The sequence below is a fragment of the Notamacropus eugenii genome, chromosome 3 (genome assembly GCF_028372415.1).
Source record: "Notamacropus eugenii isolate mMacEug1 chromosome 3, mMacEug1.pri_v2, whole genome shotgun sequence".
Taxonomy (NCBI): domain Eukaryota; kingdom Metazoa; phylum Chordata; class Mammalia; order Diprotodontia; family Macropodidae; genus Notamacropus; species Notamacropus eugenii.
The window spans coordinates 287,064,467-287,085,719 of NC_092874.1; the positions used below are offsets into that span (position 1 = coordinate 287,064,467).

A 21,253-nucleotide genomic window follows, 5' to 3' on the forward strand; every position below is an offset into this window, starting at 1 on the left:
CAAGAAGAGAAATTCACTAAAATAAACTCAATTTAAGTGATTGAATTGGTTGTGCTTTGATACGATGTACTGCTAGTGAAAGGTAGAATTCCAGGATGGTCAACTATATCTGGGTCTTCCTAGATAGTAGAAAAGGCAGCTAACTGATGTAGGGGATATAACATGTGGTTTGGAGTCAGGAAGACTCCTCTTTCTGAGTTTAAATCTGGCTTCAGACATTTCCTAGCTGTGTGACTCTGGACAAGTTACTTAACCCAGCTTGCCTCAGTTTCCTCATCTATAAAATAAGTTAGAAAAGAAAATGGCAAACCACTTCAGTGTCTCTGCCAAGAAAACCCTCAATGGGGTCACAGAAAGTCAGACATGACTGAAATGATGAAACAACTCAACAAAAGATAGTGAATGGGTTTGGAGTTGGAGACTAGGACTCTCATATCATCTTTACTATAATTGTATGAATTAATTATTATTTATTATCATAAGAATGATTATATAATTTTATATATAACTATATCCTATGTGATTTGGGGGAGATCACAGTATGGTAGAAAGAGCTGTAGACTTGAAGTCAGGAGACATGAGTTTAAATCGCAACTTGACCATTTACTCTGTGTGACCTTAGGCTACAAATGCGGAATGTTGCACACACTGTTCCATGTTAATTGAAACAGTAAAGCACCCAAGGGAAAGACAGAAAGTGGCATGTGTCAGATGAGTCAAGCCATTATCACCTTGACCACCACTTCCTCTCAAACTTCAGTGGAGGTAGGCCCAGAACCATGGCAAGGGGGAAGGAATTGCATATCAAAATATCTATGATATAAAACAAAAAAATTAATGAAACTTCTTTAAGTTAAAAAAATGAAGATCTTGTCTTGGATTGTATGTTACATTGGAAAGAACTGCTCTTGACTTGAACTTCCAGGAGCCAAGATGGTGGAGTGATTCATAATTGCTACCTTCCTCCCTTTGTTGACCTTGAGGAGCCCAAAGAATATTTCCCCGGGAAAAATCCTGGAACAGTGGGATCAGCCAGAGGGGCAAACAGTCTCTTTGTCTGTGAGGCTTGGGAAATCACTAAGGAGGGTCCCTCTTACTGTGGCTGAAGGGGACCAGTGAAGGACCAGAGCTGTCCCAGACAGCCCCACTTCAGCAAACTGGGAGAAGATTCTGAGTTCCAAGGGGGTGAAGCCCACGACTGCCAAAACCAAGACCCCAGGTGTACCTCAGTACCCCAAGGGAATCAGGAAGACACTAGCACAGATGGGATCACCAACTGCTGAACTTGCCTGTGCTTTAGTTCAGCAGAGGAGACCTCCTGTGGCCAGACCACCCCTCTCCCACACTTAATGCAGTTAGCTCCAGGGTAACTCTGGGAAAACCTAGAAAGACTTCACCTGGCCTCTGCTTTCCAACACCAGCCAACTCAGCCCCAGGTAAGTTGCAGCATTTTAGCTTCTAGCTGAAAGAACCAGAGGCCACAACACACAAAGCCTCAAGTTCTAGGCACAAGAACTGTGGGACAGAGCCCCCTGTGCCCCAGAAGCAGAGATCTATTTTAAAAGCCAGGAAAAGGGTGATCATCATGAGTAAGAAGCAAAGCAGAAAAGACCATAGAATCTTTCTATGAGGACAAGGACCAAAACACAAAGAGGTCAACACTGAGACTGTACTCCCATTTGAAATTTCAGAAGGGAATATGAACTAGTCTTAAGCCCAAAGAGCATTCTTGGAAGAGCTCAGGAAGGATTTTAAAAGCCATTAGAGAAATAAAAGAAAAACTGGCCAATGATTTTAGAAACAAGAAAAAGAAATCACAGAAGAATTTAAAAGGAAAATTAGACAAATGGGAAAGGAAGTACAAAACCTAACTGGGGAAAATAACTCCTTAAAAGAAAAGAACTGCTCTTTGACTAAGTTACCTGTGTGACCCTGGATAAGTCTGTTCACCTTGGCTTCAGTTTCCCCACCTGTAAAATGAGGGCATTAGGCTAAATGACCTCTAAGTTTCCCTCTAGCTCTAGACTCAAAGTACTGTGACTAAATGACCTCTATGGTATTTCTTCCACCTGTAAGGTTTGTACCCCATGCTCATTGAACCACAAGGCTTTAAGCAAATTATGAAACTGGGATGGGATTTCTAAGGTAAAGAAAATTCCCCAGGCTGCTTGAATTCCACAGGGATCAAATCTAAATCTGGTAGGATGTGGATTCTGGTTACATTCCCCATCATTCTGTTGAAAAGGGAGGAAAATGAGCTTTTCTGAGAGAGGAGTGAAAACAACAGGTCTTACAAATGAGACTGTAAGACTGTGATTTATAACGCTGCCATTTACTGTCAGTCTCCTTGGATACCTCTCTCAATTGCTAGAGGCAGGTATTCTGGTAAGAATTCTGCTCACGGGCTTAGATTGATAGCTACACAATTAAACTGAAGTGAGCCATCCAGGGCTGCTTTAGAATCTCAAAGCTGGGCTCCTTCAGCTTTCAGTAAACATTTACTCAGCACCTCCTTTAAGTGCAGATTCCTGGCCTGGGGCCCTTCTGACCCAGCATGCAAAATGTAACCTATGGGATCCCCAACCTGAAGGGACTTCCTATATAGTAGAGGAGATAAGACCTGGGTTCAAATCCTGCTTTAGACTCTGGTTGTAGACACTTGATAAATCCCTGTGGGCAACTTGGCTTGATCCAGCACAAAGCATTTATTTAACTTCTCTCTGCCTGTTTCTTCAACAAGAAAATGAAGGATTGAACCCAGTATCCAGCAGTTGGACTCAATAAAGCTCTGAAATCCTTTCTAGATCTAGATAAGGGGCTCTTAATCTAGAGTCTGGGAGCTAGGTGACACAATGGATAGAGTGATGGGCCTGGAGTCAGGAGGACCTGAGTTCAAATTCGGCCACATTTGCTAGCTGTGTGACATTGGGCAAGTCACTTAACCCCAATTATCCTGCCTTCTCTTCTCCAAAAATAAATTTTCAAAATATTTTGATAAATATATTTCAACATAATTGATTTCTTTTATTACCCACTGTGTTATTCTATGCATTTAAAACATATGAGAAGGAGATGTTTCTAGGTTCTGCCAGACTGCTAAAGGAGTATTTTAGTTAATTAATTAATTTGTTTTCAGTTTTCTACAATCACTTCCATATGTCTTAGATTTTTTTCTAAAGGAATCTTTGACACAAGAAAAGGTTAGCAACCCTTGTTCTATGACTATGGTCTTATGCATCCCCTCCTCCAGAACACCGTCCCCTGTGGCTTTAGTTGTTAGTTTCTTCTCCCTCCTCACAGGAAAATGTAGGGAAAACTCTCCAGAGTTAGCCCAAAGTGGAATGGGGAGATAGTGAGTCACTCATCACAGGAAGTCTTCAAGTGGAGGAGGGGATGACAGATGTGGGAATGGGAGGGAGCTTAGGGATCATCTTGTAGAATCCCCTTATTTGACGAAGAGGAAACTGAGGACCAGAGAAGTGATTTTCCTAAGGTTTGGATCTATTTTTAAAATTTTGTCTTTATGTCTCCAGTTTCTAACTAAGTACTTAGCATATTCTGTAGTAGGTACTTAATAAATGCTAGTTGGATTGAGTGCTGAAGTTGGGAATTGAGAAGACCTAAGTTCAAATCCTGCCTCAGACACGCTTACTAGCTGTTTGACCCTAGGAAAGTGACAAGCTTCCTCATCCTTAGTTTCTTCATCCTTAAAATAGGGATGATAATAATAGTACCTATTTCATAGGGTTGTTCTGGAGATCAAATGAGATAAAATGTGTAAATTAATTTGCAAGCATTAAATTATTATTAAACAATTAGCTATTATTGGATTGAATTGGCTAGGCATGGAAGAGAAAAACCATTGGACTTCCAGCTGTCATCTCAAATCAAGTCAAGAAGCATTTGTTAAGCACCAATTATGTGCCAGGCACTGGGAGAACTGGGGATATAAAGAAAGGAAAAAAACTTCCCTGCCTTCAAGGATTATATGTTGTAGTGGGGGAGTCAACATAGAAATAGCTAGATACCTACAAAATCTATACAGAGCAGAGGGAAGGTAATCTCAGAGAGGAAGGTGCTGCTGGCTAGGGGAATTGAGAAGGGCTAGATGTGAGCTGAGTTTTAAGCAAGGAAACAGAGGTGCAAAGGAATAATACTCCAGGTATGGGGGATGGGCAGTGAACGGGAAATAGAGTGCCAAGATGTGAGATGAGTGTTGGGTGAAGGGAAACAGGGAGTAAGCCAGTGCAACCAGATCATGTGGAGAGGAATAAAGCATAAGAAGACTGGAAAGGCAGGAAGGGACCACATGTTGAAGGGCTTTAAATGCCAAACATAATATCTAATATTTGATCCTAGAAGCAATAGGGAGTCATTCAAGTGTATTGAGTAAGGGAGTGATGCAGTCAAGCCTGAACTTTAAGAAGACTGCGTTGCAGATGAGTGGAGGATGGATTAAAGACTTGAGGTAGGGGGACCAATAAGAAAGCTATTGTAATGGTCCAGATCAGAGGTGATGAATGGGGTCTGCACCAACTTGGTGTCTGTGGCTGTGAGTAGAGAGAAGGGGATGTATATGAGAAGTGTTATGAAGGTAAAAATCACAACCTTTGCCAAGGTACAGGCTATGTGAAGTGTGAGTGAGGAGTAGAAGGGGATATTGCTGTGGCCCAGGGTATTAGTAGATCTGGGGCAGCTTGATTTGACCCACTATCTCCATCCCCCATACCACCAATCTGGGCCATTGACCTAGGATAGTTTAAATTAACTTTTCTCCCAGATAAATTGACTAAAAATTCATCTGTCAGCCCTTTGGAAAAGGAAATATATAAGGACTACTCTATGTAGTGACCAGGAGGCTGTTGTGGGCTGTTTTTAATCTGAGAAATATGGGGTTTGTTTTTAGTAAAGTAATAGTTTATCTGAATTCTCAGACTGTGAATGGTTCACTGCACTGGATGTGGGACTTTCTGGGATACAGATCCTGAATGGTAGTGCCCTGGATAGTAGTAGAGAAATTCAGGCAAGGGAAGGATTTTAGGGGAGAGATGTTGAGTTTTGTTTTGGGCAGGCTGAGTTTGAAATAACTGGAATGTTGTTCATTCCTCGTTCTTAAAGATGACTAATGAAATCATGAGGGTGAACAGAAGCATCCAGAAGGCCTCATGATCTGTAGGAAACCCTTCTCTTTGGACTCTACCTCCTCCATCTTCTATGGGAGAGAAGTTACTTAGTGGGACTGAACCTGGAGTCAGAAGGACCTGAGTTCAAATTCAGCCTCAGATACTATGTGACCATAGGCAAGTCACCTAACCCTGTCTGCCTCAGTTTCCTTATCTGTAAAATGGAGACAATAATTGCACCTAATACCCAGAGTTGTTGTGAGGATTAAATGAGATGATGTTTGTAATACAAATGTATTTTTGTTTTTATTCTATTTATTTATTATTTTCAATAATAAATTTTCACCATTTATTTATTTTCTGATAATAAAATTTTATTTATTATTTTTTATATGAACAAATTATTGTTTGTAATACAAATGCTAACTGCTTCTACTATTTATTTATTATTATATAATAATGAGTTTAGCATGATGCCTGGCACATAGTAAGGATTATATAAATATCTGCTATCATTATTATTATTTATAATATTTGTGAAGAGCTGGGCACAGTGCCTGGCACATAGTAAACACTATGTAAATGTTAGTAGCTATTATTAATTTTCATTATGTAATATTTGTAATGCCCTTGAAAACAGTACCTGGAACACAGTAGGGGCTTCATAAATGCTTATTTTCCTCCATAACAGTAACAGACAACTTTGGTGAGCACAGGCATCCCTATATTAATAGTTAGAGGGTCATTCAACAAGGTTATCTCTTTTGTCATCTCTTTCCAAGAATCTTGGCATATACCTGGATCATCAGAGTATCACTGAACTGAGTGAGGTCTTAGGAAATATCCAAACCAGTGCTCTCACTTTAGAGATAAGGTCAAAGCCCAAAGGATTGCCAAGGTCACCCAGTTAGTAACTGGCAGAGCTAGTATTCGAACCCCGGTCAGAAATCTCTTTGGAGGAGAATCCTTAAATGGGCCTTTTGCTCTATCAAATCAAATGCTTTTTAAATAAAACTGACATTTTCTTTCCAGAAGGAAGAAAAGGAAACAAGCAGATTTTAACTTTTTTTATCAGTAATTCTAGGATCATAGACTAAGAGCTGGCAAGGACCCCACAAGCCATCCTGGGGATCTGTGAACTTAGAGTCTTGATAAAAATTTCCATATAATTGGTTCCTTTGTAATCCTATTTATTTGATGTTATGCATTTAACAAGAGTCTAAGCAAGAGTCCATAGTTTTTACCAGACTGATGGCCAATGAGGTCCAGCACACACATGCACACACCTGTGCACACACACACTTCACATACATACATGCACACAAAGGTAAAGAACCCTTATTTAAATCCAACCCTAACATTTTAGAAATGAGGGAGTCCAGACTTTTGAAGTCAAGCAATTTTCCCTAAGTCACCTAGATCATAAGCTTTCAAGGCAGGATTTGAAACTTGGTCCTCTGCCGGACCATACTGCTTTCCCAAGACTCATTAATGTTCATAGAATCCTTGGCCATTTTTTTTCCTCATGACCTTTGACTTGAATGAAGTTTGGAGCACTCTCCCCAGTAACAGACCATTAGGGACAGGGAACTCTGACAATCGACACATTTAATTAAACCAAGCATGAGAATAAAGTGCGATGTGGGCTCTGCCAGGGCTTTGTAGCTTTTTAATGTGATTTCCCAGACATTCTGTCTAGAAGGCATGGATAACAGGCCACATCTAACCTCACCCAGGTTTCATTTCCAAATGGCTGCGAGGATTTATTTCCATAATGCCAAGTCACACAAAGAACGTGCTCTAGACCCAGAAGGTCCCCTCTTAGTTTATTTTATTTTTAAGTCTTCAAAACAAATGGGGAAAAACAATGAATCCCAAGGGATAGTTTTCAGTGTGACTTAATTTTATTTCATTTGTTTATTGGACTGCTAGTCCAAGAGAGAAATTAAGTTTATAATTCTTAAAACTTTTTTTTTTTTAAAGAATATTGGTTTTGGAAGCAGAGAATGTGGGTTCAAATTCTGTCTCTATCACCTTTTATCTCTATGGTATCTGGCCCAAAGTTTCATCATTGTTAAATGAAGGATTGGGGCTCTAGGGCCTCTAAGGTTCCTTCCAGCTCCAAACCTCTCATCTTGTGACCTCTTTGGGCCTCATGTTCCTCATCTGTCAAATAAGGGGGTTGAACTCGATGACTTTTAAGACCCTTACCATCTCTCAATCTCAGGACCTCTCTGGGCTTCCATTTCCTCATCTTTAAAAGGAAAGGGGTGGATCAGATGACCCCTGAGGGCCCTTCTCCCTTTAAAATCTAGGACCCTGGGACCCTAGATCTCAAAATCAGTTAACAGAGAGATTTTCTTTTCTCCAGGATTTACCAATTTGTACTTTGGGGAAGTCTCAGTGGGACAGCTGGTAAGTCTTGCCCGAGCTTGAGCCCCTTTCCCAAACTCCTGTTGACTTTCCTCTGCTATTTTCCATTACCTACCCAGCCCAGACACCTTGTGGGACTGAGGTGCCTCTGGAAGCTAACTCCTTGCTCCAGAATGACTTTTCCATGAGGTCAAGCAGCTGCCCTGCAAGGCATCTCCCCTCCTGCCAAGAATGTCTTCAGGCTAATTGTGTTCCCTTATAAAAAGAACTTTTTTTCTTTCTTCCTCTTGGAATGATCCCTCTGTTCTGAGCCTGTATTTGTTCTTTCAGAATCAAAGCTCTGCTGGTCAAAGGAAGACATTTAGTCCACCCCTCCCCTTTTTACAGATGAGGAAACTGAGGCTCAAGAGATCATAAGATCAGAGATCTAGAAGGGACCTGGACCTTGCTTTACTCCACTTTGCATCTGCTACTCTGTCAGAATAAGATGCCTCCCCTACCTTTCCCAATTCATTTTGTGTGTTGTCTGCCTCTTTAGATTATAGGTTTCTAAAAGGTAGGGACTGTTTTTGTTTTCTTTTTTGTACTATTTTATTTTTTCCAAATTATATGTAAAGACAATTTTAACCTTTTTTCAATAATTTAATATTATTTTATTTTCCCCACTTACATGTAAAACACTTTTAACATTATTTTTTTCAAATTTTGAGTTCCAAATATTCTCCTTCCTTCCCCTCCTCTCCTTAAGAAGGCAAGCAATTTGACATAGGTTAAACATATGTAGTCATGAAAAACACATTTCCATGTAAGCCATGGTATGAAAGAAGGCAGGCAAAAAAAAAAAAAAAACCCAAGGAAAGTAAAATGAAGAAAAAGGATCTTTGATCTGCATTCAGGTTCTATTGATTCTTTCTCTGGAGATGGACAGCACCCTTTATCAGAAGTCCTTCAGAGTTGTCTTGGATCATTGTATCACTGAGAATAGCTGTCCTTCGAAGTTGATCATTGTACAATATTGCTGTTACCATACACAATGTTCTCCTGGTTCTTCTCATTTCACTTTACATCAGTTCACATGAGTCTTTCCACGTTTTTCTGAGAGCATCCTGTTCATCATTTCTTATAGCACAATAGCATTCCATCACAATCATATAAAACAGTTTGTTCGGCCATTTCCCAATTGATGGGCATCCCCTCAATTTCCAATTCTTTGCTACCATAAAAGTGCTGCTATAAATATTTCTCCTTGGGATATGGACATAGTAGTGGTATAGCTTGGTCAAAGGCTATGCATGGTTTTGTAGCCCTTTGGGCATAGTTCAAATTGCTCTCCAGAATAGTTGAATCAGTATACTTCACCAATAGTATATTAGTATCTTAATGTTCCCATATCCCCTCCAACATTTTTCATTTTCCTTTTCTGTCCTATTAACCAGTCTGATAGGTGTGTGGTGGTAGCTCAGAGTTGTTCTAATTTGCATTTCTCTAGTAAAAAGTGATTTAGAGCATTTTTTCATATGATTATAGATTACTTTACCTGAAAACTGTCTGTTCATATCCTTTGACCATTTACCAGTTGAGGAATGGCTTTTATTCCTATAAATTTGACTCAGTTTTCTATATGTTTGAGAAATGAAGACTTTCTCAGTGAAACTCACTATCAAAAAAATCTTTTTCACAATAATAAATACCAACTATGTATTCCCCTCAATTCTATTTCCTACTTTTATCCTACTTTCTCTTTTTATCCTGTCCATTTTCAAAAGTGTTTTGCTTCTGACTTTTACCTCCTGCAAACTGCTCTCCCTTCTACCAGCCCCACCTCTCTCTTATTTCCCTTCCCTTTCCTGTATGGTAACATAGATTTCTACATCCATCTGAGTATTACTCCTCTTTTAGCCAAATCCAATGGGAGTAAGGTTTGTGTGCTCTTCTCCCCACTTCTGCAATTTTCCCTTCTACTGTAAAATCTTTTTTATGTCAGAAAATTTACCCCATTATACTTCTCTCTCTCTCCTTCCAGTACATTCTTCTTTCTCATCCCTTCATTTTATTTTTTAAATATAATTTTACCATCACATTCAACTCACATCTGTGCTTTCTGTCTGTGTACTTTTAACCGCCCTAATAATAAGAGAGTTTTTAGGAGTTTCAAGTATCATTTTCCCACGTAGGAATGTAAACCATTTAACCTTATTGATTTCTCCTCCCTGTTCACCTGTTTTACCTTTTATACTTCTTTTGACTCTTGTATTTGAGAGAGAAATTTTCTATTCAGCTCTGGCCTTCTCATCAGGAATACTTGGAAATCCTCTGTTTCACTGAACAGTCATTTCCCTCTCTTGAAGTATCATACCCAGTTTTGCTGGGTAGTGCTTCTTGGTTGTAATCCTAGTTCTTTTGCCCTCCGGAATATCATATTCCAAGCCCCCTATCATTTAATATAGAAACTGCTAAATCTTGTGTTATCCTGACTGTGGCTCCATAATATGTGAATTGTTTCTTTTGGGCTTCTTGAACTCCGAGCTCTGGAATTTGGCTATTATATTCCTGGGAGTTTTTGTTATGGCTTCTCTTTCAGGAGGTAATTGGTAGTTTTTTTTTTCAATTTCTGTTTTACCCTCAGGTTCTAAAATATCAAGGAAATTTTCCTTGATAATTTCTTGAAAGATGATGTCTCAGTCCTTTTTTTTATTATGGCTTTCAGATAGTACAATAATTCTTTAATTATTTCTGCTGAATCTATTGTCTAGTTGAGTTGTTTCTCCAGTGAGATACTTCATATTGTCTTCTATTTTTTCATTCTTTTGATTTTGTTTGATTGTTTCTTGATGTCTCATAAAGTCATTAGCTTCTACTTGCCCATTAGGTGCTTAATAAATATTTATTGAATTGGACTTCAGAGGATGAATATAGAGCCTTCATTTTACTTAAGAAAATGGAGGCCCAGATGAGAGCAATGACTTTTCCAAGATTATGTTGGCAGTAAATAGAAGAGCTGGGGTTTGAACCCATATGCTCCATCTCTAAATCCAGTAGTCTTCCTCTGGACTATTCTGTCATGGGGTGACACCCCAGGTTTGATACACGTTAGCAGTATGTGCTGGATCTCACTTAGAATAACTCATGCCTGGTAAGGATGGTTCTTCCCTCGTCCTAAGCCAAAAAGCTATTGGAAGGTACCTGGGAAAGCTGTTGGGCAAGATCAATGGGTCAGAAACCCCTATCCCCCAGCTTGGTTAAAGACTGAACTTAATGTTTTAAAAACTAATGGTCCTAGAATCTTCTATTTATTTCTCTGCTCTGGGTTATATCATATACCATGCTGCCAGGTTCTGATGATGCCACTGTCCCAACTCAAAAACATCCATTGTCTCCTGAGTACTGATAGGATCTTGTGCCACAGGGAAGGGATCTTGCTTTCTGAAATGAAGAGTGCTTGTTTCAGGTTAACAAAATGTGTATCCCTCCTTAGACTCAAACTGTGTGGCTAAGGACACATAGAATGAGAGTAGATACAATCCTGGATTTAGTTAGGAATTCCGAGGTTTAAGCAAACCCAGGCACAGAATTGTGTCCTGTTTGAAGGCACACAGATGGGGCGGAAGTGCTGCTCTCTGTGAATGTTAGAGAAAGAAACTCAATTTGGCTGCGTTGCTGAGTGTAGAAAGGGGGACTAATCTATAACAAGAGTGGACAAAGATGCGTCTAACAGAAACAGGAAAATTTGGAATAAGGGGTGGGATTTTGAGGGTGGTGATGGGAGGTAATGAGCCATGTTTGGGGACATTTGGAGTTTGAGATATCTCCAAGATATTTGATTTGAAATGTCCAATAAGGAACGTGGGACTGAAGCTCAGGGAAGAGATTGATGTTGGCTAGATAGATTGATGTGTCATGGATAGAGCCAATAATTATAGCCATGAAAGTGATGAGGTCACCAAGAGATTATGTAGGCAAACAAGTGAATAGGCCCCAGGACAGAACCTTGGAAAACACTTATGCTTGAAGGGAACAACATGGATAATGAGCCAGCAAAGGTGACTGAGAAGGATCTATAAGTCAGGTAGGAGGAGAACAAGGAAGAGGATCTTGGAGGACAAGATGTTCTACAGTAGGAAATTTAGCAGAGAGGTCAAGAAAAATGAGGAATTAAGAAAAGACCATAAGTTAAAATATTGTTAACTGTGAAGGGAATGCTTTCAGATGAGTAAGGAGGTGTCTGAAGCTAGATTGCAAAACATTAAGGATTGAGGGAGAAGAGAGCATGGAGGCAGAAAGTATATAGACAACTTTTTTTTTTGTCTGAGAAATGGAGGAGAAATATAAGACGATAATTTGAGGGGATGATAGGGTTTGGAGAAGATTTTTTTTTAAAAAGATGGTAGAGACTTGGGCATGTTTCAAGGAAAGCAAACAAGAGAAACTGAAACAGAGAGACAGAGATGAAGAGACAGAAACTGAGAAATGCAGATAGAGTGAGAGAAAGAGACAGAGAAAGATAGATGGAGAGAAAGCATGTTTGAATGGGCAAGTCATTTCAAAAGACATGAGAGGGTGGGGTCAAGAACACAAGTTGACCTCAGTAAGAAGGACCAATTCCTCAGAAATTGGACTAAATAATCCCATGAGGAAAAGGTGAAAGGTGATGAGATAAGCACTTTGCAAATCTCAAAATACTATAGGAATGTGGGTCTCAAGGTTAATGAAATCATCAGAGAATTACTATATGGTGGAGAACCTGTTAGATTTCAGGCTGGAAGGGATGTTGGCCATCTAGTTCAACCCCGTTATTTTACAAATGAGGAAACTGAAGTGTTTAGCAGCCCACTGTCTGGCATTGCAGGTGCTTTATTAAGCTTGTTGATTTGACTAGATAATACCCAGAGGGTTTAAGTGACTTGCCTAAAGTCACACAAGTATTTGTATAATACTGATATTTGAACTCTTTCTTTCGCTAATGGTGTTTTTCCCCTCAAGGGGGGTTGAGGTAGGCTGTTTCCAAAGAACCTGTCAGCACAAGAAACTGCTCTTGCAATGGCAATTTCAATGTTTACCCCTTTGTTCTGGGCCTACCCATTCTTTGTCTTGCCAGAGGGGAGAGTCCCTGGAGCAGGATCTGAGGGCAGACATCCCTTTGAAGTTGCCTTTCTTCACCTCAACCTTCCTTTAGGGCTCTGTGAAAAGCTAAAAACAAACTTTGATTTCCTTGTCGAGGCAGGTAGAGGAGAGAATGTCCAAGTTAGGAGCCAATCTATGCCAGGAGCTCTGAGAATCAGCAAGTCAAAGAATTGGGAAGGTAACTCAGATGCCAAGCTCTTTCCAAATAGGAATTGTCTTCAGTGTCTCCCACTAGTGGTCATCACAACTTCTAAGACTTCCAATGAGAGTTAAGAAAGTCTCTACCTCCCAGGGCAGCCCAGTCCACTTTTGGACAGCTCCAATGGTTAGGAAATGCATTCTCACTCTCTCCCCAACTACTACCCATTGCTCCTAATCCAAGTGCTCTGGGGCCACTCAAAATAAAGCTGTAATCTCTCTTCTACCTGACAGTCCTGCAAATATTTAAATTTAGCTAAAATTCCTCTTCTCCCTTCTACCCCCTAATCTCACCCCTACCCAGGTCTACTCCATCAAAAACTTCTCCAGAATAAATGTCCCAGTTCTTTTAATCTATGAAAGGCCATGAGGATAATTAGAGTTGCCAATATGGGAGGGGCTGTCTTGGGGGAGAGTGAGTTCTTCCTTACTGGAGACCTTTAAAGAAAGTCTAGATGAACCTTTGGTTGGGCTTCATGCTCAGGTGGGTGCAAACCCCTTCTAACTTTAAGATCCCATGATGATGCAATGATTCCAAATTTAACCGACATCCACAGATTCTAGGTATCTTTGTGGAGCTAGGTTACAAAAATGGTGTTATTTAATGTGTGAATTTTTGGAACTCAGAGCATAAGCAAGTAGAGGAAGTTGCATGCCTGCTTGGAGAGTACTGCTTTAGCAATCCAAATGAGACAGGTATTAAAGAAGAAAAAAAGTCAATTAGTTTTCTTTTTTTATTTTTCCTGCTTCCTTTGAAGAGCATCTTGTAAACAGCTTCTGCTCTGAACTCAAAAACCTGCTGGGTACAATTTATTCCTCCTTGGTTTCTATTCGCTGTTGGGCAGCTGGAATTCCATTTCCTGACTTCAGGACCACCATTACCATAACGAGATTATTTAGCAGCTTGAAAATTTAAAAATACACCTGTCCAAATGTCTCTCCTGAATCTGCCTTCCATTCCTCATTCTTTCCTTGACCACTGTTCATCTTTGTTCTTTCCAAAGACACTGCTTCTTGCTCCTTCCCCTTGTTCCCCCACCCCCATGCAGTTACCCAGGTACATAAGGTGGAGGGTACTATGGTAATTACCAACACCTAATTATGTGGTACTGATCATAGTTTGAAAGGTGGAAGGAGTCTTGGAGCTCCCTAGTCCAGTTCCCTCAGTTTACAGATGAGGAAACAGAGGCCCAGAGAGATTAAGTGATTTGCCCTAGGACAAGCAGGTAGCAGCTGGAAGAACCAGGATTCAGATACAGGTTGGATGACTCCAAATGCATGGTTCTTTCCCCTACATCTATTGGTCACATCCACAGAACTTCCAAAGAACTAGGTGATTCCAGACCTGTGAACTTAGACCTCTTTAGTGTACTAATAAACCTAAGAGAACAATATGGCTGTTGACTTACAGATTTGGTACCATGAACTGCCCTCTGTGTTTCCCCTTCATTTTATGGCTTGGGAGAATGGGAGTGGGGAAGGAAGACTACAATCTCTGCTCCCATCTGTGGGAAAGCAGTATCAGGCATGGCCACTTGATTAATGCCTTCCTAGGGGTCATGGAGCTCCCTTTGTAAATCAATATCTAGAAAAATTTTCCAAGTAGAGGAAGTTATCTTTTGCACAATATTTTCTTCCTTTTCTTGACTTTCTCTCTCTCTGTCCCTTGGCTCCTAGTGTTCCTATAGATGCCACAAAGATCATTATGCTATATTATTTTACTCCATCCAAACCTTCCCTTCCCTGTACCACTGCATGCACCAAAATTGCTTCTCACCCTCCTCACATCAAAGTTCTCATTAAACTAAATGACTTTAAGGGATGATTAATTGATAACATTTTTTAACCCTAAGAACAGGGTCTTTGCACTTTTATAAGGCAGGCTTTGTATCTCTCCAAAATCTATCAATTTAATTACTTAGAAGTTAGAAAGGGAGAAATTCATAGCAAGGGGGCGGAACCAAGATGGCGAAGTAGAAAGACGCACATACACATAGCTCCGAGCCCACAAACCACAGAGCGGCTAGAGGGGACCAAGCCAGGGCGAATTCTGCACCCAGAGACCACGGAGTATTGGAGCGAGGGAGATTTCTGCTCCAGAGAGACCTGCAAACCTCTCGCGGGGGGTCCTTCGCGCTGTGGACTGGGCGCCGGGACGGGGAGCAGAGTGCAGGCCCCCCGCGGCCACGACGCCGAGGGGAAGAGATCCGAGAGGGCTACGGGGACAGGATCTCCAGCGGCCACGCGGGTCCCCCCACCCACAGAGGGACCTGCAAACCTCTCACAAAAGCTCCGTCGCGCTGCAGACGCGGAGCCCAGCCTGGACCTGCGGCAGCCTGCGGCAGCGGCGGTGGCCGCGGCTCTGAGAGGCACGGATCTGGGAGGGCTCCAGAGACCGGATCTTCAGCGGCGGCACAAGCCCCCCCACCAACAGGTGACTGACGGGGGTAGGTGAGAGAGTCTCTTTGGCGGGTTGAGAGGGGAGTGGGGTGCTCCCATGGCTCGGCCCCCCCAGGAGATGGAAGCTGAGAGGCGGCTGCAGACAGGGGCTCCCCAAATGGGAGGGAGCCTGGATCCATTGTGGAAGGTCTGAGCATAAACCCCCTGAGGGAATGCAGCCAGAGAGGCGGCCCTGCCCCTGACCTCAGCACCTGAACTTAATTTAACACTGAATAGCAGCCCTGCCCCCGCCAAAAACTCTAAGGCGGGAAGCAGCATTTAAATCTCAGTCCCCAAACGCTGGCTGGGAGGACCAGGAGGTGAGGTGGGTGTGAGGAGAACATTCAGAGGTCAGACCACTGGTTGGAGAAAATGCCAAGAAAAGGGAAAAGAAATAAAACTATTGAAGGGTACTTTATCGGAGAAAAGACACCTCCTCCCTTCCTTTCTGATGGGGAGGAACAATGCTTGCCATCAGGCAAAGACACAGAAATCGAGGATTCTGTGTCCCAGCCCACCCAATGGGCTCGGGCCATGGAAGAGCTCAAGAGGAATTTTGAAAATCAAGTTAGAGAGGTGGAGGAAAGACTGGGAAGGGAAATGAGAGGGATGAGGGAGAAGCATGAAAAGCAGATCAGCTCCCTGCTAAAGGAGAACCAAAAAAATCTTGAAGAAATTGGCACCTTGAGAACTAGCCTAACTCAGCTGGCAAGGGAGGTGCAAGGGGCCAATGAGGAGAAGAATGCTTTCAAAAGCAGAATTAACCAAATGGAAAAGGAGATTCAAAAGCTCACTGAAGAAAATAGATCTTTCAAATCTGGAATGGTACGGATGGATGCTAAGGACTTTATGAGAAAGACAGATATCTCAGAACATACCGCGCAGATTCGAAAAATGGAAGATAATGTGAAATATCTTATTGGAAAAACAACTGACCTGGAAAATAGAATCAGGGGAGACAATGTAAAAATTCTGGGACTACCTGAAAACCATGATCAAAAGAAGAGCCTAGACATCTCTTCCATGAAATTATCAAGGAAAACTGCCCTGAGATTCTAGAACCAGAAGGCAAAATAAATATTCAAGGAATCCGAAGAACACCGCATGAAAGAGATCCAAAAAGAGAAACTCCTAGGAGCATTGTGGCCAAAATCCAGAATTCCCAGGTGAAAGAGAAAATATTGCAAGCAGCTAGAAAGAAACAATTCAAGTATTGTGGAAATACAATCAGGATAGCACAAGATCTGGCACCCTCTACATTGAGGGATAGAAGGGAATGGAATAGGATATTCCAGAAGTCAAAGGAACTAGGACTGAAGCCAAGAATCACCTACCCAGCAAAACTGAGTATAATACTTCAGGAGAAAAAATGGTCTTTCAATGAAATAGAGGACTTTCAAATTTTCCTGATGAAAAGACCAGAGCTGGAAAGAAAATTTGACTTTCTAACACAAGAATGAAGAAGAACCATGAAAAGGTGAACAGCAAAGAGAAGTCATAAGGGACTTACTAAAGTTGAACTGTTTACATTCCTACATGGAAAGACAATATTTGTAACTTTTGAAACATTTCAGTATCTGGGTACTGGGTGGGAGTACACACACACACATATGCACACATGCACACATACATAGAGACAGAGTGCACAGAGTGAATTGAAGAGGATGGGATCATATATTATAAAAAAAATGAAATCAAGCAGTGAGAGAGAAATAGTGGGAGGAGAAAGGGAGAAGTTATATGGGGCAAATTATCTCTCATAAAAGAGGCAAGCAAAAGACTTATTACTGGTGAGATAAAGAGGGGAGGCAAGAGAAAAACATGAGGTCTACTCTCATCACATTCCACTAGAGGAAAGAATATAATGCACACTCATTTTGATAGGAAAACCTATCTCATAATACAGGAGAGTGGGGGACAGGGGCACAAGCAGGGTGGGGGGGAGGATGGAGGGGAGGGCATGGGGAGGAAAATGCAATACGAGGTCGACACTCATGGGCAGGGAAAGGACCATAAGAAAATAGAAGTAAAGGGGGACAGGATAGGATGGAGGGAAATATAGTTAGTCCTATACAACACAACTAGTAGGGAAATCATTTGCAAAACTAAACAGATATGGCCTATATTGAATTGCCTGTCTTCCAGGGGGAAGGGATGGAGAGGGAGGGAGCTAAAGAAGCTGGAACTCAAAGTGTTAGGACCAAATGTAATGTTCTTACCACTGGGTAACAAGAAATACAGGTTAAGGGGTCAAGAAAGCTATCTGGCCCTACAGGACAAAAGAGAAGACGGACACAAGGGCAGGGAGGGAGGATAGAGGAGAGAGCAGATAGGTCACAGGGGCAATCAGAAAGCTTGGGTTTGGGGGGGGGAGGGGATAAAAGGGGAGAAAATTTGTAACCCAAAATTGTGTGAAAATAAATGTTAAAAGTTAAATAAAAAAAAAACAAGAAATTCCTAGCAAGCTACCTGGAGACAGCAAGATACGGTGGATAGTGTTGCTCTTATAATTAGGAAGACTTGAGTTCAAATCCTGCCTATGACAGTTACTAGTTGTATGAACCCTGGCAAGTCACTTAACCTCTTGGATCTTCAGTTTCCTCATCTGCAAAATGAAGGGATTGGAGCAGAGAGCCTCTAAGGTCCCTTTGAGTTCTAAGTGTAGGTGTCTATGAACATAAATCTCTTCCAGTGCATTTTTGTTTGTGTCCAATTCCTTAACTTAAAGGAATGAAACCAATGGTAGAATTTGGAGCATCAATTCAACAATTCAGTTCAACAAACACCTATTAATTGACTACTGTGTGCAAGGTATTGTCCATTGACAGTAACTCCATAAAGAAAGAAAAATTATTATAATTATTATTTTAACAGCTAATAGTTACTCTGTTTTTAAGGTTGGCAAAGCTCTTTAAATATTTTATCTCATTTGATCCTCTAAACAATGCTGTTAGATGGATTATCACGGATATGGATTAATATTAATATTAATATTAATATGGATGGCTATTATATCCACATTACAGGTGAACAGACTGAGACAGAAAGTGGTCACTTGTCTGGAGTCTCATGGTTAGCAAGTGACTAAGGCAGAATTTGAACTAAGGTGTTTGAGACTCTGAGTCCAGTCAGTACTCAATCCACTATGCCACCTCAATGCCTCTAAAAATATGGGTGGTTGGAATAGAAATTTTACCATATCATGATGTAGACAGTTTCCTGCTTTGGTCATCGGTAAAGTTAATATTGATCCATAACCTTAGCAAAACCAGTGCAACTCTCAGTATAAGGACACTAGTAGATGGCTAATGATATATCAAACATATGTCACTCAAGGATCTCTGGTTTCATCCTTGTGACGAGACCACCTCCCCCTATTGCTGATTCCAACTAGTTTAGAATTTAGTAGACCATTCTTAGGGATCTGAGTCTCACGGAGGTTAAATGACTTGCCCATCCTCACATCCACAGTGTCAGGTAGAATTGGAACCCAGGTTTTGCTGACTCCAAGTCCATCACCCTATTCATTATACCATGCTGCCATTCATGGTAAACAACAACAACAAAAAATTCCCCTGATTATTAGGAATTCTTTAAATTGTGAGCAAAGTCCCATCCCATACACACACAGACGGCCAGAGACAGACAGATGCACACAAACACTCCAAACTGTGAAAACTGAACAAAGCCAACATGTTAAGAATTCGTGATTGAGTTAATGTAGAGACTCCTGATGTGGGAACTCTTTCTACCTATTCAGACTGCAACCTATCTTTAATTTATAGTCCTAAAGAGTTTTGGGATGCTCAGGCAAGTTAAGTGACTTTCCTCTGATTACACAGCAATTCAGTATTTGGGGAGGGATTTGAAAACAGGCTTTCCTGACTAAGGCTTTCAATCCCACTACACCATGCTGCTTTTCATGGAGAGAGAAAAGTTGCCTCAGATTTTTAAATTTTAAAAATTATGTAAGTTGTGAATAAATGACCATAATACATGAGCAGATAAGTGTGAAGACTGAGCATCTGTGAACACAACCCAGTGTTTGAATCCAGCAAAACTAAAAACAAATTCCCTTCTGCTTCAGGACTCCCTTGATTTCTTTAAAGACTGACTATGGTGCTATCTCCTCCAAAAGGGCATTCCTCATTCTCTGGACCTTAGTGTTCTCTTCCCCTAAATATTTTGTGCAGCCTTTTCCATGTACATGTTATTTTTTCCAAGTAGAATGTAAATTTCTTGAGGATAAGACTAGTTTTTTTTCTTTTTTCTTTTGGTCTTTGTACCTCAATGCTTAGCACATAGTAGGTACTGAACAAATGCTTGTTGAATAGATTGAAGTTAAGGTGATATATTCCAGATTTACATGGCCATTGTCTTCCATGATAAAACCTCAGACTTGGAAGGAATCCTCCCCTCATGGAGATTATATTCTAAAGCTAGATGGCTTAAAGAACAAAGTGTTGGACTTGGAGTCAGGAGGACCTAAGTTCAAATCATGCCTCAGACAATTACTAGGTGTGTAACTCTGGGCAAGCTACTTAATATTTCTCAGACTTAGTTTGCTCATCTGAAAAATGGGAATAATAAGAGTACCTACCTTCCCAGGGTTGTTTTGAGAATCAGATGAGATAGCATATGTAAAGTAAATCTTTTTTTAAATAAATAAATATATATATTTATTTTTCAGTTTTCAACACTCACTTCCACAAGAATTTGAATTCCAAATTTTCTCCCCATTTCTCCCCTCCCCCCACCCCAAATCGCTGAGCATTCTAATTGCCCCTATCGCCTATCTGCCCTCTCTTCTAACATCCCTCCCTTCCCTTGTCCCCATCTTCTCTTTTGTCCTGTAGGGCCAGATAACTTTCTATACCCCGTTACCTGTATTTCTTATTTCCTAGTAGTAAGATCAATACTCGACAGCTGTTCCTAAAACTTTGAGTTCCAACTTCTCTTCATCCCTCCCTCCCCACCCATTCCCTTTGGGAAGCAAGCAATTCACTATAGGCCATATCTGTGTAGTTTTGCAAATAACTTCCATAATAGTTGTGTTGTGTAAGACTAACTATATTTCCCTCCATCCTATCCTGCCCCCCATTGCTTCTGTTCTCTCTTTGGATTCTGTCCCTCCCCAAGAGTGTTGACTTTAAATTGCTCCCTCCTTCCACTGCCCTCCCTTCCATCATCCCCCCCACCCTGCTTATCCCCTTCTCCCCCACTTTCCTGTATTGTAAGATAGGTTTTCATACCAAAATGAGTGTGCATTTTATTCCTTCCTTTAGTCAAATGTGATGAGAGTAAGCTTCATGTTTTTCTCTCACCTCCCCTCTTTTTCCCTTCACTGAAAAGTCTTTTGCTTGCCTCTTTTATGAGAGATAATTTGCCCCATTCCATTTCTCCCTTTCTCCTCCCAATATATTTCTCTCTCACCCCTTAATTTCATTTTTTTAAGATATGATCCCATTCTATTCAATTTACTCTGTGCTGTGTGTGTGTGTGTGTGTGTGTGCGTGTGTGATTCCACCAACTACCCAGATACTGAAAAGTTTCAAGAGTTACAAATATTGTCTTTCCATGTAGGAATGCAAACAGTTCAACTTTAGTAAGTCCCTTTGACTTCTCTTTGCTGTTTACCTTTTCATGCTTCTCTTTATTCTTGTGTTTGAAGCTCAAATTTTCTTTTCAGCTCTGGTCTTTTCATCAAGAATGCTTGAAAGTCCTCTATTTCATTGAAAGACTATTTTTTCTCCTGAAGTATTATACTCAGTTTTGCTGGGTAGGTGATTCTTGGTTTTAGTCCTAGTTCCTTTGACTTCTGGAATATCATATTCCACGCCCTTTAATCCCTTAATGTAGAAGCTGTTAGATCTTGTGTTATCCTGATTGTATTTCCACAATACTTGAATTGTTTCTTTCTAGCTGCTTGCAATATTTTCTCCTTGACCAGGGAACTCTGGAATTTGGCCACAATGTTCCTAGGAGTTTCTCTTTTTGGA

General features: G+C 40.8%; 1 protein-coding gene across 1 annotated transcript in view; it reads left to right on the forward strand.

Annotated features, from left to right (window-relative positions):
• Window positions 1–21,253, forward strand: part of CHST11 (carbohydrate sulfotransferase 11) — a 398,541-nt gene that overhangs the window by 45,450 nt on the left and 331,838 nt on the right. The window lies entirely within an intron of this gene.